Source organism: Morone saxatilis, unplaced genomic scaffold, assembly GCF_004916995.1.
Source record: "Morone saxatilis isolate NCDOM2014 unplaced genomic scaffold, NCSU_SB_2.0 Contig5, whole genome shotgun sequence".
NCBI lineage: Eukaryota > Metazoa > Chordata > Actinopteri > Moronidae > Morone > Morone saxatilis.
Window position 1 is genome coordinate 8,499,201 of NW_023340095.1, and position 19,161 is coordinate 8,518,361.

Genomic DNA, 19,161 nt, shown 5'->3' on the forward strand with positions numbered 1-19,161 from the left:
ATCAGCATATATTATATATATATATATATATATATATATATATATATATATTTTCCTCAGCTTTAACACAGCTACAGCACGTGGCGTGTTGCAGCCATTGTTTATACAACATTACTGTATGGTTCATCAGTGTGGATGCCCACATCATTATTGTTTATTGTTTAGTAATTATTATCATTATTGTTATTGGTGTGGATGGCACTTTNNAATTTGTATTTTATGTGTGCTTGTGTTGTGGAGCTTATCTTTGACATATCTAAATTATGTTTATGTTTTGTGCATTTAATCGTGCTTTATGTAGGCTATCTTGAAGTCATTCAACTGGTTACAAGACATATTTCCCAATGGGGAAAATAATGTTGAAGTTGAAGCTAACTTAGCCAAGTCACTGGCTGGTAGCTGTAATGGCTGATACCATTAATTACACACAGTTTATCATAGCCAATCATATAGTAGTTTAATATCAAATTATCAATTCGGTTTTAATAGACAGTAGGTCACTTAGCACAAAGTTTATCTTTTAGCTCCTATAAGAACAAAACCATGTCTGTCGGAGTGTTTTGCCAAGAATGGTACTCATCCTTGTAGAATGTGTTTTCAAAGCTAACACTCCTGTGAAGAGACGAGCAGACCACAATTAGCAGCAGCAAGGTAGCTAGCTGGGCACACAATTGCTCAAGTCTGTATGCAACACCAATGGTTCACAAACATACCGATAGACAATGCGACATGTCATGGCTGAATTCCATGTAGCTGCCTCACTTTCAGGGACCTGCTGGGGTAGACCTTGATCACGGTAGACATTTCGTCTTGTCATAGCAGGAAGCACAAATTAAACTAATCTGGCTCAGCTCCACCAAGTGTAACAGTGACTGAGCATACACAATACCAGGACCTTGAAACAAGCTCATCTGAGTGTCGTTATTAAATACACCTGTGCTTTTCCTGCTATGACAAGCTATGGCTGCTGTGAAGGCCTATAGCAGGTATTTTAAACCAAACCTGGAATTCAGCCAATGTTAAGGAAAATAGTAATAAAGTTGCTTTTAAGTGTAACTAAGAATTCTGTTTCATTATTTAATCTTAAAATACTAATTAAATACTTGCTGACTGGATTAGTAGGCTGTGTAATTCTTTAAATGTATATATATATTTGCATCCCAGTTATATTCCATGTCACCAGAAATAAAGATTTAATTAGCTAATTTTAATTGTATTTTGAATATTTAAAATGCAAATTGAATCACACTGTGAATGTCAAACAACAGTCAGAAGGGGGAAGTCAAGGATGTGGCTAAAGAGGTCAGATCTTCAAGAGGGTCATCAAAACATCAACATAAATAGCATGCATTTTATTTTTTTATTTTTTTTCATAGGCCTCATTCTAAAGGGTGTAATAAAAACAGTGCAGGCGAGAGACATTGAGTAATTGCAGGCTTGGCAGTGTTATCCATTACAGCTGAGAGTACTGGGAGGAGGGTAAGCTCACCCAGAAATGCTGTTCCTATTTACATTTAGACAAGCCCTTCTTTGATGCCAAACCCCCTCTCCCTCATGACAGGGTTAACAGTGTTTTAATCTGCTGCTGACGCGCAACCTCGTGTGACTGATAAGCCAAGGTTCAGGATGGTGCTGGGGCTGGTGAAAGTGAACACTTGTATAATGTTGGTTTCCCTTACTAACTGGAAGTTATAGGCTCAGTTATAGGCTCTCAATGTTTTTACAGACATATTAAAAGCAGAGTCATACTCCTGCTATTAAGAGCAATGCATCATTATAAATGACCTGTTTTACATTTCTCAGGTATGATTTATAAGGTCATACATAATCATTGCAGTTGCAATCATCTAAATTAATTCATTCTACCAGACCTGTGAGTGAACAGCTCATTGAACGACTCCAGAAACATGTTTTTGCTTCAATGTGCTGTAAGTTTTGTTATGGCTCTTCTCTAGGAGTGTCAGCTGAGAAGTGTCACAGTCCATTAAGTCCATCATCTTACACTTTCCCTAATGCAATTTGTGTTGTATGTAGTTGGTAATAAATAGTGGCTGTAGAAAATTCCTTATTTATTCCTCAATATGTACAAAATGTTGAGAAACCTTTCAAGTGGGCAGTGGCGGTCTGAAGGTTAGAGAGGCAAGCTTGTGACTGTCATCACTTCAATCCCCCAAACCAGCAGGATAAATCTGAGAGGGGAAAGTGAAGAAAGCATTCAGCTTCTTCTTAGAATGACATCCGACTCCACAATTTCCCTTGATGACGAAAAGGAAAACTGGATAAGTCCTAGAACAATTCAGTTTGACCTTAAAATTCTGTGACTTATAAAACTTTTATTTTTGAATGACTCTGTCTGACTCTAAGGTACTACAAAATTGGTGCCAGCTTTCTTTCTTTACATCTTTTATAACTCTTCTTGCCTTTGTCCATATTCTCTTCTATTCCATTGCATGACTATCTAGAGGCCCTTTTCCTTAATTGTCTATAAGCTCTATTAAAAGCACATACAGCAACCACTGCTCCTCTGCCTCCCATAGCCCACTCACGAAACTCCTCCTAACCTGCCCCAAATAATTGAATATCTAGTCATTTAAGATGAGAACATATTCATTCAAAAAGTCTTCAAGCTCAATTCTATTACTATCTTGGATTCTTATTCCACAAACTGAACTATGTCTTAGTCATTTTACATTTGTGAAAGACAACACACCTTCGCATGAACTATGAAAAATGGTAAATTCACTGACAAAACAGAGGGATAAGGCATCTAGTGTAATATTTACAATGCAGATCACTGACATCTCAAGGTCTGGACATATGAGTAATATAGAGCTGCTAAACCTATCCCCACATGCAAAATTAAGTTATATTGTTTGGGTGTCTAAGTTTAAATGTGATCATAGTTTCATTTATGATTTTCATTTAAATTTCACAGTGCCGTTTCCAGCTGCAGCAGGCGGTTATTTTCTGCACAAAAGAACCCACTGTACAATACCTGCAGCACTAAATGGCAGACAAAGTTAGCAACTCGCTGGTGAACAGCCATTTAATGTCTGGAGAATTTGTTTCAGAGTTGCCCTTTCACACATGTTGCACACAACAGGAGATTGTATCAGACAAGTTCTCACCTACTGGAAATACACTGTTTGCTTTAGGTAACTCATCTATCAAGTACATCAACCTAATCTTCTTTTAAATAGGAATGGTTTCTGAATTTGATACCGGAGAAGAATGGTATAACAGGAAATGGTTTGGAAGGTTGTTTCTGAGAATCATGTTTCCCAATTAAACTCTAGTCAGCACGGTTTTGGGGTACTAGAGCAGGTAAATGGTAAATCGACCTGTACTTGTATAGCACCTTTCTGGTCTTCTTCGCTTTTACACTACATGCCACATTCGCCCTTTCACACACATTCATACAGTGATGGCGAAGTTCATCGAACAGAAAATAACTCATTCTTGCACATTCTCTGTGCTGGTTCGGAGGAGAAGCCGCTGAAAAAAAATCTGATATATGACAATATATGTTAACTACATTCAGTATATTGTGTATACGATGTACTGTACGGTTAAGTGAGCGAGATTGAGGGGCTCTACCTTGCTGTGTGAGTACCCTTTGGGAGTTGTGTAGCACTCTGGTATGTGAGAGGTGAGCTTGGCAGTTGTTGAGCTGTTCCCTGTTACGGGCCATGTGTTTGCTCTGTCCCCAGGTGTCCCTGGAGGTCCCAAGTATATGTCTCCCAGTCATCAAGAAAGACTGAGCAGCAGAGTCCAAAGATGCTCTGTGAGCAACCAGTGTAAGACGCAGCACGTAGGACAGACGACCAGTATTGGACATTAAACTCCCCTCATTGATATTTGGACTCCCTACTCTAAGAATATACTTTTACATTCCCCCATTGTTCATTGTATGTGTAGGACATTTAATTGTTTTATCCTTCTTCAGAGGCTCAAAGAACAAAAACAATATTTTGACATTATTTGTATATTGTTTGTTTGTCAGAATCAAAAATTTAAAACAATCAAAACCAAATTTTGAAGTGAAGTTTTTGCAAATTCCATTTTTCCTATTTGTATGAATGGCTAATATTTTTATTTTCAAAACAAAGCTTTGAAATTAATTATTATTTGACTCACCTTTTAGTGTTTGTCTATGTGTTGCCCATCCACCTAGAACCCCTAAAAACTCAAATGCCCCTATTCCCTTTATATAAGCAAGATGCATTGCATTCATCAAACATTCTTTTCCACGAACATCATTTGCTGTGATGGTACCATGTCATGTCTAAAGCATAAGTACAGTCACAGATATAAAAGCTGTGGGAGAAGAGAGCTCTATTCTTTCAACCTCCTCTTCCATGCTTCCATAGTAGCACACTTACACAGACTTCCACATTTAGCATACAAATCATTACTTCTGTGAGCCTCCTGATACACGTCCTTGGTGATGCAAATGCTGTCACTGAACAGTATGCGCAGCTCATTCGTTTTTGAAGATCCAGATCAAGACAGAGAGCCTACTAAACACTACAGCGTCCTTGCTGCATGATCTTAATGAAAATCCTTCTGCAGTTTGATATTGGAGAACAGCTGGGTAGATACTGTATCCAAGCTCAGCGTCAGTGAGCTGTAATTTGTAAAACACAGACATCCATTTCCTGAGTGAGCACAATTACAAATGTGTTTACAGGGAATGTACTGTAGCCATTCCAATTACTCCAATGTACCAGAAAATAACTTCTATTAAACAACTACTCTGTCTTACCTGCATGGGTGCCTCTAAATCAGAAATTCATCCCTTTTGTTCGGTCGAGGATTGGTATTCCTTTGGCACAGCAAGGTATGAGTCCCTCAGAGGCCATGGGTGAGATGATTAAAGTCCTTCATCTCAAGGAATCATGTGCTGAAATACAAAAACACATTGCCAGTCTTTATATCTGCAGATTATTGTTGAATACTTAGTTTCAAACAAAACATTTGATGCTACCAGCACCTAAAACACATGTAAGATAAGACATAATATATATTGATAGAGAGGAAATCCACATGTTCATATAAAACAGAAACTCCACTTCACACTCATCAATCAGTTATTTTAGTAAAAACTGTATTTCAAAGTGAAGGGGCTCAGCTCAGAATAGAGGTGCTCAGCTCACGAACAAAGAGAGATTTAAAAGGTTACAAAACAACAAAAACATCCAAAAACAAAAAAACACCAACACTGTAAAAAGACATTTTGTTAAAACATGTCTTTATTCTGCAGACACGATTAACATGTTGTTTTCATATAGCTTTTATCATTGTGCAATGTTGCTGCAAAGTGCTTTTTGTGGCTACTAAAAGCAAAGAGGTTCTGTGTCTCATAGTGAAATAGTGTGTTAATGCTGCGAGTGAACAAAACAAACAAAAATAAAGCTAAAAGGAAAAGCCTTTCAATGAATGATGCTTAAACAGGTCAGATACATTTCTCCATGAAAATTCTGTGCAAACACTGTATCATTCATATTTTGAGTGTAAATTGATTAAAAACTGCCTGTGGATTCAAGATGATGTCTCATGTGTGCTACTTTTGAGAACAAAATGAGTGGAAGGGTCATCAGATTGTTCCCACGGCAGGAGCACACGGCTTTCTTTCCTGGCATGGTGTTGGAATGATCAATGAGAGCAGAACATCACACAGAGAGATGAACTTTGAATGAGATTATTAGGCTCATTTTCACCCTGTATGGGTGGCTGCCTGCAGCATCTGGAATGTCAAGCCTGCTCCAACAGTTAAAACACACTAAGAAGGAGGGAAGAATGCAGTCTCTTTGAAAGTCGAGACTAATTTAAAGGTTTTCCTTGTGAGAATGTTTGTGGATGATGGAATGTGTTGTGGAAAGAAAAAAAAACATCAGGTTTTCTTTTTTCCAAAACCTCCACACACCCACAATATCTCTCCTGTGCATCCTGTGTAAGGTTTATCTCCCTCCCTCCACGACGCTCTTTCTGAAAGAATATTGTTTAATCAATGTCCCGCAAGAACTTTGTTCATATCAGCAGATCCAGTCGCCCCTCATCTCCCCCGACAGTAGCTAGGCAACTGTTTGTCCCATTATTTCATCTCTGATATCTCCTCCTCCCATGTCAGGTTGGTCCACGGCAACATTCACACTGCAGTCAATCTCACCTTTGTCTTGATGCAGCACTGAGCAAGCTGGGACTACTATGTGAATGTGTGTGAAGAGAGAGAGATTGACAGGTGAAGGAAAAAATAATCAGGTCACAAGGTGTGATAACGTGACGGGGAGTGAGGAAGAAACAAACATCCGGTAAACACACACTGGGGAGTAAGACTGACATACTGTCCAGGAGTTTACATTCACATGGAACTAAAAAGAAAAAATGTGTTGATGGAGTTAGATATGACCGTTGCTGCACAATTACTCTGTGAAGGACAGAGGAAAAAACACAGACGGATATTTTTATGGCCTGCTCATTTCCACAGGCCAGCTGCTATATGAAGACGCACACACACACACACACACATACGCCCTCACAAATACATACGTTCTCTCTTCCAGGCAAACCCATTACCATACAACTTCCTATGATGTAACATGAAATTAGCAAATGCAATGTAGCTCTGTCTTCTCCTCCTCCATGACAGATGGTTTATTACAGTGTGTGTCTGACACATCCTATTTTGCTCCTGACATCATTCATTATATTAATATTTACCAATAACAATTGAAAGCATCTCATCCACAGCTATAGTCTATACAGCCACAGCAAGACAACAATTACAAATGTGACATGTGATGCTGGAAATGTCCATTTATAAATTGTAGAGGGACTTAAATTTAGGAAATGCCCTCCTAGTACTTCTTCACCCTGCCAAGGCAATTTCCTGCAGAAAAGGGGGGTAGTAAATTTAGTTAATGTGCTGAGGCGGCGATGTTACACCAACATGCTGTTAAAACAAGACATGAGATATTGGAGTGATTCTTCCCACAACTGGGATGTGAAATCCTAAACCATAAACTAATCTTGGATAGGATTAACCACAAGAGGACCACCAAGAGGGTGAGCACTGAGTTCCACACATTAAAATTCATTAAAAATTCAAAGTGAGTCATGAATAAATATCACTGTCTTGTTTCAAATTAGCCAAAATGCCTTGAAATGTCTTGATGGCTCACTAGAAGGGGGAACCAACAGGGAATTTCTTTCTTTCTAAACTTGCTCTGAAATATAACTGCACACAGAATGCTCAGCTGGTGTGTGATGCTCAGAGAAGACCAAAAAGACCACTAAAAGACAGCTAATATTCAATAGTCAAGTGCTACTTTCTGTGGACGAAGAGCTGCTAACTTTTCAACAGATTTGAGTTTGAGATTTAAACTACAATTTAAATTGAGTAATTAAGGTGAATTTAAAGTGTCTCATAGTGGGCCGCGTTATTTTCTGTCACCACCTCATTGAATTAGGCTTTTCAGATGGGAATGCTTTTACAAGGAACTTTTGCCCTATACAGCTTTAACATGCCTTTTAATAAGGGAGGTAATGCACAATGATACTGATTATAAGTCCCGACAGAGTTAATGAAAAAGGGTTGGGAAGCAGAGACTCACTGTCAGTTTTAATACTTGGTTATACAACACATGAGTCATTAAATATTACGTTACTACGTTGTTTAAATTTCTTACCAACAAGTCTTTCAAAAAAAATTTTAAAGTTTTTAACTGGTTATGAAACAGTCTCAATTTTGATGCCTCTATAAGACCTAGATAAATAAACAAGACTATCAGGGAGAAGGCTGGCTATTTCTATGTGATTATTCTTAATGCCTGCCACAGGGTCAGATTCATTTGATTCATTTGATTTGAAATCACTTCTGCTTTTGTCCACAGGTGCAACCAGAATAAACACAAAATGGAAGTTCCTTGTAGTGGCTTTAATACACCAGCAAACAACTATTTGTTCTGGTTTGTTTACATAGTCGCTCTGCCCCATGTACAGCTGAGTAGAGCGACAGAAACGGCTGGTTTTCTATCTGCCCCTGTGACTTAAGGATTTATTTCGACCGAAGATGAGTTTGTGAGTTTTGGAACAGTCGAAAGATAACAAAGACTGTTTGGTAAGTTTTGTTTCCATCCACTTTGAATGAACTTATGATGACAGTTATATGCAAGGTAAAATTATAGTTTTTGTCTCTGGACAACAGCAAGTGATGGCGATATTACTGCTAGAATAACAATCTCAGCCGGTCAGTGACAAAAACAAGCACTTTTAGTGAACATACTTTGATGGGAGCATTTGTCCCCAAGGATTAACATAAGCTTACGTCGTGGCCATTGGAGCCCTTTTCACAAATATTTTCACATCCCCACTGAGGCCCTATATAACCAAACCAACATTGGTAATTGTTGAGAAGAGACTATGGAAATACTAAAAAAGACAATTTTGGTGAGTTTTATTTTATTTCTGTCCCACTGTTTTGATGTGAGATGGTGGTGCTCTAAGGCAACATCCCAAAATACTAACTCAAAGACAACTGGATACATGCCTGACTTACTACTTTTAGATATCACATGACCTTGATGACTGAGAACGAACACATTTTACATTTTTTTTAGAGATGTGTCACATCCAAAAGAGATGTATCACATCCAAGCTACATTTTATGAATGTGAAGCAGGCTTTGACACCTCGTTCCCTTCAAAAAATGTCCAGTGTTAAATCAAAGGCCAAATGAACTGTTTTTTGATTCACGTGATCCAGTCATTCTTATTTGTGCTCTTTGTTAAAAATGTCTATGATGAAGTCTAATAGGGCCAGGTCCAATTTTCCCGGCCAATGTAACATAACAGGTATGTCAATGTAACATACCTCAGGAGATAACATGCCACTTATTACTTGTGGAAATTATGACCTCAGTTACATCCAATGGCTGTGGCAGAATTCTATATTGTATTTTCCCATACACATTTCCACATCTTTACCACATCTTAGCCAACTGACAATATTGTATACTGAACAATGTTTAGTATATTTACCCCACATATATCTCTACACTGCCAAAAGCTTACATTATACGCATCACACTCAGTGTTTTATCTTTGCATTTTATTTCTATCTAAACTGACAACTTGTGAGACAAGGTATTATAAATCTATAACTGGATGTCAAAGCAAACATTAACTTTTATATTGCATATGTTCAGTATAGATTGAGTCTGAATCTCCCTTGACCCTTTAAGTGCTGCATTCATGCTCACTCAAGTTTCAGAAAAAAAGAGTATAGGGCACACTGTTTAGTTCAGGGGGTAGCGAGATTAGAGCATGTTTAGGAAGCTTCAAATCTCAGCAGCCTAGAAAAAGGAAAAGATGAATGACTGTTATTAGACAGTCAAACTGGAAATCCCCACTTGATATACTGGCAATTTTGTGCTAAATGGCAGTAAAATATTACTGAACAGACATCTAAATGAACCCAGTGGTACAGTTAATGTTTTCTCTGGTGGTTAATTTTACTACTTATTTGACGTCAGTCTTGAATAATTGTACAGTATATAATAAGACTGTACAGGGCGAAGGTTAAGCTAAACCTAACTGTGCACACAATGACAGAACCATCTCTTTCCTCAGCGTCTGGTCGGATGATTTGTCAGCTGGGTACCATGCATCTCACTGACAGGAGACAGATGGCGTTTGACATAGGTCACCCATGCTGCACGATCATGAGCACTCTCCAACTGTGGCAGTTCTCGACTTGGCCACCTATTCATTATTCATAAACAAGTCACTGGAAAGAGTGTAATTGCCACAAATTACAGCCTACTGAAGCTTAAAGATGATGCAATTTAAGTTTGGAGACATTGTATTAATGACTCATCAAACTAAGGAAGTGCAAGCTGACATATGGCTAATGTAGATTCAGAGAGGCCATTAAACTATTGTCATTTCACTATATTTCATCATGAAAAGCACTATGCAGTTTGAAACAGTGTCTCCCTAATAGGTGGAAATCAGTACAATTTAAAATGTTTTTTGACAGGACTGCACAAAATGTTGAAAGACATGCAATGAAATAGTTGAAACAAGGTATTTCACCTTCACTTCATTAAAACGTGAAAAGGTGGAATATTTTGTGGCAAATATTTTGAATATCCTTCAGTGACAATGATACTGCCTGCATTGACCGCAAACTTAAAAAAGGGTTCATGTTCAAGGTTTCCCATTTGTTTAAATGTGGAGAAAGAAATTACAGACTCTACAATAGCACTTTGTGTCAAATTCACCTTGAATTGTGAAAGACTGTTACTGTGTTATGTCTGATTCCATTTTTCAGGTGGATTTCTTTGCTGTGGATAACTGGGTTCAATTTGAGCTGACCAAGACAGACAGACAGACAGGTGGTGGACCAGAGGCACACATACAGGTAACAGCACCTCTCAACAATCACTCAACAAAAGATCTTCAGTTATGCTTTTATATTACCACTACTGGTCTTTCCAAATGGTGTGAAAACAGTGAGCTTTTCCTTAGTATCAAAGCAACCTTTATGGTCCCTCCCAGCATTAGCAGTCATTTGTGATTTGTGCCTGGTAAGCATTTCAGCACTAACTATGCTCATGTTTTTACAATAAAGGGAAATGAAAACAGCTGAATCTGAATCTGATAATGGCCTGTAGTGCTGCAAAAGGGGGTAAATGAGTGAATGGGAGATAACAGCCTATAGCCACCAGAAGAGCTATTTAAAGAGTTGCAGCAAGATAGAAGGGGACTGTGACAATGGAAGACCTTTTGTTCCCAACCTTCAATGTGGCGAGGGCTCCATTCTCTCTCAGTCTGAGGCCCTTTCCCTCCATCAACAGCACAGATAAGTGCAGGTCCCACAGAGAGATGAAGGAAGAAACAGATTAGAGAGAAAATCTGATGCACAGAAACACCACCGGGTCCCCCAGGACAGAGAAGGACTGGTTTAATGTCAGCCCTGCGCCCTATCACTCTGACAAAGGAACAGTGTCCACCAGTACAATGAGTGTGGATTGTTATGGTGTGGATGAAAATCTATAATTATTGTGAAAATTTTGCAAAAATAAATGTGATTAATGTGGATAATTTCCCAAAGAATAACGGCAGCATTTTAATATTAATATTAAATAATATATTAAATAATATATTTTTTATTAAACTCTAGCATAGCACACATTGATGTTATTCAAGCATGCCAATCTGTGACTTTACATCAATATGAAAAAAGATTGAATTTTGAGTCCATTGTTCTGTGACGACTCGAATTTTTCATAACAACTTTAACATTTTCATTGAGTCGCTATAAGGTGTAAAAGCCAGACGACATCTTGCGGTACTACGTTTTTGTCACCTCTTGAAGTAGACGCAAATTTAAAATGAAGTGTAAGACTGTACTGTATGTATTAAGCGTAATATGTGACATCTCTCCCAAACAAAAAAAAGTATATTTAACCTCTAGGTGTCATAATGAATAATTCCAAAAAACATTTTTCAGTTGAAAAGACAGTTATGGTCACCAGCGAAAAGACGTACCAAATTGGTTCAAAGGTGACATTCACATTCAGACCATATTTCAACAGGATTAATACTATTACTTCAGGCACTTGTATGAGTGTTAGTATCACCTGACCAATGAAGATCAAAGTCTCGTAGAACAATTCTTCTATGTAAAGGTATGGTGGAGTAATATAGATCCAAAGAGGTGTTGATTTGAGACCTGTTATTGATGAGTTCCCATTGTTGTGTATGTGAAAATTTATCATGTTTTTTTGCAGGTTTCGCCACGAGTAGTCGAATCCCTAATAAAATTCATGGCATACCATTCCCACTCAAACTGCACATTTTTATGTGTTTAGTTTTTCATTTTGTGCTGGCAACGCAACAAGTTTTTTGGGGGGGCAAAACAGAAAACTTATTATTATGTATTTGTCATACATAAGTATGACAAATACCAAAGTGATTTGCACAGCAGGCCCACTAAATTAAGTATCAAACCAAAACCTCAGCCATTTACTACTGAGCCCTGAGCAGCACCACCCTCACAGGTGACAGATAGTCCATTAACACATTACCTAGAATGGCACATAAAACTTTACAGCCTGGACACCTTCCATTTATCAGGCGGTCACCTCTGGTTTAAGGCCTGGCAGAACCTCTGTACTCTTGACAGCTAACTTAAAGCTTGATTGAAGTCCAACCTGTGTCCTCTTGGCAAAACTAGAGCAATAATTAATCTTTATTACATTTAAAAGAATCCTCTTCTTTCATTCATTCATCGCCATCAATAGAAATTGATCCAAGATCAATGTTTTACAAACACTAGCAGTTTGATAATATTACTATTTATTTATATCTCATAAAGATGGCAGTGGAGCCACGCAGCCCGGATCATCAGCACTTTCAAGGAAAACCGAGTTATCACCTCACGCTCTCCACCTCGCTCCACTTCTCCGCTGTCACCTTCTACCACCCTTTAGGCATGATTTCTCTGCATGGTACAGCTCAGCTTACTCATTTTTGGTTTTTCATTGTCAAAAGTAGACAGATAATACCTGGTACTTTTCGGTCAAGATTCCAAGAAAGTTGAGCTGATATGAAAACACTGCAGACCACAGATTAATCCACAGAGAGAATCATTACTAGAATTGTCACTTGAGATGAGACAGACATCCTGCACACCAACTGCAATTTCTTTATTAATTTCACCCAGATTTTTAAAAATAGCAGCCCACAAATCCACTTCATGATCAAGTGATGAAATGTAGACGTTCCTCTTTTTGGTTGCCAATGAAAGAATCTCAAAAGAAAGAATGTATCATCCGTTGTTGCACGTTGCATTGAAGAGGATGTCATGTCTTTTCACCTGTTGTCGCTATGACAACCAGCTAAACATCCCACTGCAATGATTGGGTACCAGCTGCAAAATCAAGAAAAGTACGTGGTTCCTAAAAGCATGTCAAGTCAAGTTGAGCCGAGCCGAGCCGAGCCGAGCCATGCTGTGGAAACACAGCAGTTGAATTCATTATCATGAAAAGAGGACTGAATTGTACAATTCCTTTTACTTTACAGCACACTGGTTTCGCTTGACAGGAGCAAAAGGGACATTAAGCTCTTAAAATATATAGTATAGTAGAACTAAGTATAATAGAACTAATTTCAACACTTAACTTCCATCTATCCAGAGTGCCAGGGGAGGGGGGCTGGAATTGAACCCAGCTTACATTGGGTGAAAGGCAGGTACATCCTGGACAGGTTATCACTGGCCTTTCACATAGAGACAGACAACCATTCACACTCACATTCACAACTACAGGCAATTTAGAGTCGCCAGTCATTGAACCTGGATGTCTTTGGTCAATGTAGGGAAAACTGCAGCACCTGGAGGAAATCCACACAGGCACACAGAGAACATGCAAACTCCACACAGAATTTTTATACAGAATTAAATAATTGACTTTAATTTTAATACTTAGCCTATTATCTATACAGTACAAATAATGAATGAAGATACGATGCACCAAATATCAAACATTGTTTTTCTCCTACATGTTATTTGGTACAAATGTAGGGTATTTTCTATTTACTTAGCCCCAACAGCACTCATGGGTACAAATCAATATGTCTTAGGGATTACATATGACTAAACAGGGACAAGATAGGAAGTGACACATGATCTTACGGCATTTAGTATCATAAACTCTCTTAACTTGAAAATTGAGTGTTGCAATTAGATAAACATTTTTATCATGCTGCAGAAATCTGCTGCCAGAAGCAGATCCAGCACATCTTGACTGTATGTCACTGTCACTTATTGTAAAATTATCATTTTCTTTTCTTTTCAACCTTTGATAGCATAACCGAACAAAGGGGAAAATTTCAGCAGCAAACAAGCACAGTTCTGAGAGCAGCAAGACGTTTTGTGCACAGCTTGGCAGTACAAATGCCATTTCATTAGGAGGAGAAGGTCAATTGTATCCATCACCCTTGTTGAGATAAATGAACAATTGCATGGCAGCTAAAAGATCATCAATTGATGAAAGACTAACATTGATCTGAAGAAATAGGCCTAGGAACCCTAGTGCCTAAAACATTACTTAGGCTGTGTTTCTTTAACAAAATCAGCCTCTGAGGCAGAGCCATAAATGCTAAGCTTTTAATTAGCATGTTAAATGAATGCAATTCTGAACTATTATACATAATTACCAGGTGTCTGAGATAAGGGAAGATTATTCCTTCGTTTATCTATATTAATTAGCACAGGGGTGACCTATGGAGAGTTGTGTTTATAATGGTATTACATCTGAAGACTACTAAGACAAATCCAGAAAAATATTGTTCAATACTTTATGACAGTTTGCTTTAATACCAGGCTCCTTTTTCACTGATTATACAGTTTTGTTCCCAAGACCAGAGGAAGACGCCAGGTTTATTCTGAATATTAAATTCCAATAAATATGTAGAAGATAAATACAGTGTATTTTCCCTCCAGGTGTGCTCTTTAGCCTAAACAAAGCTGACACAAACACAGGCCAGTGTAAAATCTCTGAGGGAAGTCTAGTTGGGGAGAGTCGTCCCCCCAGTCGATGCTTGAATAATGTATGAAGGATCTGGAGACATCACTTAGAGATGCTGTCAATATCAGCTGGGGCCCTGCCCACCCCTGTGGCTGCTGCCCTTTACCACAACCTTTAAAAGGTGGATTCCCTTAATGTGGTCGCACTTGTTTTCTAAAATACCCAAATGATAAGATAAAAATAATCCATTCAGTTGCCACAATAATGTGCATGGGTGTTTCTTTTTGTGGTGGGAAGGGGGGACATTTCCTTATCGATATATAAGAAGGGTGAATTGGTACTCCAGTGTTTACTGTGTTTGGCTTAGCACAAAAGCTAAAGGAAAATTCAGTTGTTTCCTGCCTCCGTGGTTTAACACAATGAGAGTTATTCCTTCCAGGTATGACAGTATTTTATTTTACTCCATTGCAACCCCGGCTCTTGCTAACAGTTATCTTTTTCACTGGCAAGATACTGTTTCAATGGGGAGATAGCTCACCTGGTAGAACTTGCTCCCCATGAATCAAGGCTGAGTCCTTGGGTTCGACTTCAAACTGTGGCTGTTCGCTGTGTGTGATCCCCTCTCTCTCTCCCCCACCTTTCCTGTCAAGGCAATAATAAAGTCAAAAAAGAGAAAAAAAGAGTTCTTATATGCAGTGTCATATATATGAGATTTAAAACATTAAACCACTATTTGCTATATAAAGATTTAACAGTGGAAAGACTGTTTTTGGTAAGTATTATTTGGTTTCTGTTATGACCTTACAAGGTAGATACACAAGGCAGAATTATTGTTTTTTCTCTGGAGAATGGCGAGCAATAGTGATGTTACGGCAGTTTCTGGTTAAAACGAAAGATCTATCTCTGTGAGGATCCTTTCCTTAATGTTTTAAGACACTAACAATTTGAGTCTGTCAATGGCTCTTTTAGTAGATCTTTAGTTAGCTTACATTGCAGCCACTGCAGCCCTTTATTTTCTTTAACCTTAAAGAGGGACGACTGGGCATATGAAGCGCATAAAAAACAGGTTTTTTTGCCCAATGTTTTGTTAAGATTGAACCAAGAACACTTGATCAAGGTTCCCTAACCTTTACTAAGTGCTTGAGTTACCTGAACATACCCATAAACACGTAAATCACACTTTAGTTTCTGATATTTTAGGGAAAATGCATTCAACATGTTGATGTGAACATTTTGCAAATGCATAAAACATTTTGTCATTATGTCTACACTAACAATAACATGACACTAATAATCCTAGAAAGAAGAAACAACAGGAGATGGGACATGGATGGTCAGATAAACAGACAAATTCTCACTTATTATTATTCATATATTTAAACTTAATAATTTAATGGTGAGAACAGTTATCATAACCTGTATAACTCACCAAAACCACAATAGACCTTTCCAAACTCTTATGTTTCATGTGTGTGTTCTGGTCTATGATTGGCCAACAAATCTCCATTCTCTCCCTTGTTTTGTTTTTGTTGTTGTTTTTTCATATAAATTCCTATTTCCTGATGGATGTGGTTGCATTTATTCCTTTGTTTACAGCCGCAAAGTCAAGGCAAGCCAAGTCTCACTGTTAAGAGAGATAAAAGCTGATGTGATAAATCTATTCTCGGTTGCTCACATAAATGTTTTACATTTAGCATCTCTGAATGAAAAGTGAGTGCTCTGTTAAGTCAAAAGCTCTTTTGGGGATGATTCCTGATTCTTTTTGCAGACTACCTGAAGGAGAATCTGCGACTCTAAAATTCAGCTTTAACTCTTGCAAGTTTGGTTGTTAGTTTGTCCAATTTGCTGACGTTTTATGGTTGAGTTTAATAGGCACATGACTTTAAAGAAAACCATCTTTTTAATTCCAACCGAATGCAGTACACATACGACTGAGGGTTTAATTGTTTGCCCATTTGTTTGCATATTCAAAGTATATTAATTGGTATATCACACATTCTGATACACATAGCTCCATGTGTTCTAGTCTGGTTTGCAAGGGTCCACTGGTGTATCTAATCTAAACAAGTATATACTTATTGTCTTTTCATTTGCAAACAATAAATAAGTTGTCACGCTCCTATGTAAATGAGGAAGACAGTATATAACTGCAACAAGAGGACAATTATGTGACTGATCAAAACAGTATCTCCGCACTCGCAGGCCATTTTGAAATGTCTACTGTATACTTAAACAGTAGGGGGTAAATACTGGAGAAGGAGCTGTAATTACAAGCCTTTGTACCGTTTGCAGCTGCATAAATGATACCCGAGCTGATGGTAGATCTTCAGGACTGTGATTGGAGCCGCTGCACTTTGGCCTTTAGAGAAACCGTGATACAGCAAACCTTTAAATGAACAAACTCTTAAAAACCATGTAAAAGCTGTTGTGTAACCTCAGTTTCAGGTTTGCAGATAAGTCCAAATAGCTTTGCACTCAAATCAAAGCTGTGGCATCTCCAGGCTCTGTAAATACAGTATATCACATTAGCGATGAATGAAATCAATGTGCAGCTTTACCCCATGGTTAGACAAACCATGCCGTGGCAGGAAGGTCACAATTTCCAGCCTTAAAAGTCAATGTATCTGTCTCTGTGTGAGTGCTTGATGAAAAACCAAACCTGCTTCAGGTCTATCAAAAATCCCACCATGCACCTCTCTGTGGTAAAGTGAAGTAGCTATACTGTATTTTCAGAGGAATCTGCAAAGCCGGTGCTTTATTACACTGTATTTGAAACATGGTAGCTGAACATTTTGTGCACATACAACTCCCAGTCTGCCCCATTTAGCAGTTTTTCTGCCAGTCACTGATCGGTTTTCTGAGAGGAATCATAACAGCTTTAAATTTGGTACAATCTGCAAAATTAATAGGGTGTTAATAATTATGATTCTGAATCTAAGCCACAATGTTTCTGAAAGAAGAGGTTTTCTGTAGTCTACTAACAGATATAAATGGCTGCTGTTCACTCAGACTTATTATTATTACATTAACAAACTGAATAAAGGCGTCCTTGTGGATCGGTGCCCTGAAGTGAATGTCATGTGACTGTATTAGTGAGGGTCAAATCTGTCCTTTGTTACATGTCAACCAGCTGTCTTTGACAGTTTGGCAAAAGAAAATCTTAAAAAGCACAGCTTAAACAGTGTGTGTTATGGATTCAATCTGTATCCTCAATGGAAAATTCCCCTGTCTAGGAGGAGTCTCCTGGAGAGACAAACAGGGACAGTTCAAAGTATTCTCATGTTAAAAATCAAATCTTCACAGTGTGTTTAAATCATCCCTAGGCTGAACAAAATAACTGGGGAGTTTCATGCAGAGTCAGAAAAATAGAATGCCTTTAAGTGTAGTCCCTTACTCTCCTTGACAGGTGCATGTTTATTTTCTTCTAGAGGAGGCTCTGTTTATGGAGCTCCTTTAAAAAGAAGAGAGTCACATGTTCAGCTTCTTGCCGTATGCAACATTACCAAACCAGATTTTCCCAACGCTGCCATATTGTTCTATTGCTTGTCATTATGTCAGTGGAAGGTTTTCTGATGGCACTTCTGGAAGCTCAGTTGTGGTAAGTTGAGCACAACGTGTGTCCAAATTGGTCCAGAATTGTCTTACTGGGCAGGCAGATTCTATTTCCACTGTTGTATTACTAGGTCTTAGTATTTCCTGAATCATCGACTTCAACCCACAGCCTTGATTTCACTTCTTTAAAAGACCTGGAGCCAAACAGCAGAGAGAAACATGGCAGGATTGTTAAGAAACACTTCCACAAGTAACACTTGCTTTGTAAAAATTATAATAACCATTTAATACAATAATTAAATTATACTATAATCTCTATATTTTGATTGTTTACCCAAATTTCTCTAAAGGGTTTAATTTTGCGTGGTGAGAGCTAATAAATGTGGCATTTTCTTCTTTAAGCAAATGCTGAGAAGGAGACATTTTGATAAGTTTGAAGTCAGAGCTGAGTGAAGCGGCGGGAAGATCTAACGGAGTCACCCGTGTAGACTTGACAGTTCAACAGTGGCAGATGATTCGGCAGAGTTGAAGGGGGGGCGGGGGTTCATTATCTCCTAATTACACGAGATAGAGCAGAGGCTTACTGAGCTGGAGCAGGAAAACACCTGCAGACTCAAGTGTGTCTCCCCAGATTCCAGCGCCAAGCCTGTAAAATGCTGCATACTAACCAAAGGATTACAGCGCATGATATTGCCAGGCACCTTTGGAGATGAGCAAATGAGGTGCTAAAACCAGAGGAGAAAGGGAAGGTGTTGATAGATGTCATCAGTTAAGTAAATTCAGCCATTCAGTCCAACCAGTTATTGAATAAACATGCGGCAGCTTTTTTGTCATTTTGCCTTGTTCCCCTCGGCCATATGCCAATTGTCCACCGAACAGATCCAGCCACTGCAATCATGACCAAGAAGCATCTGCTCTACGGCCATGATCTTTAAGAAAGTGTCAGACACATCTGGCACAGAAATAACCACAGAACAGAGTTAACTCTTACAGCTTGACTAAATACCATGCATGCATTGTTAACAAAGAAGAGGTTGTTTGTCATGTTAAAGGGAAATGAAAACTTTTCTTTCATC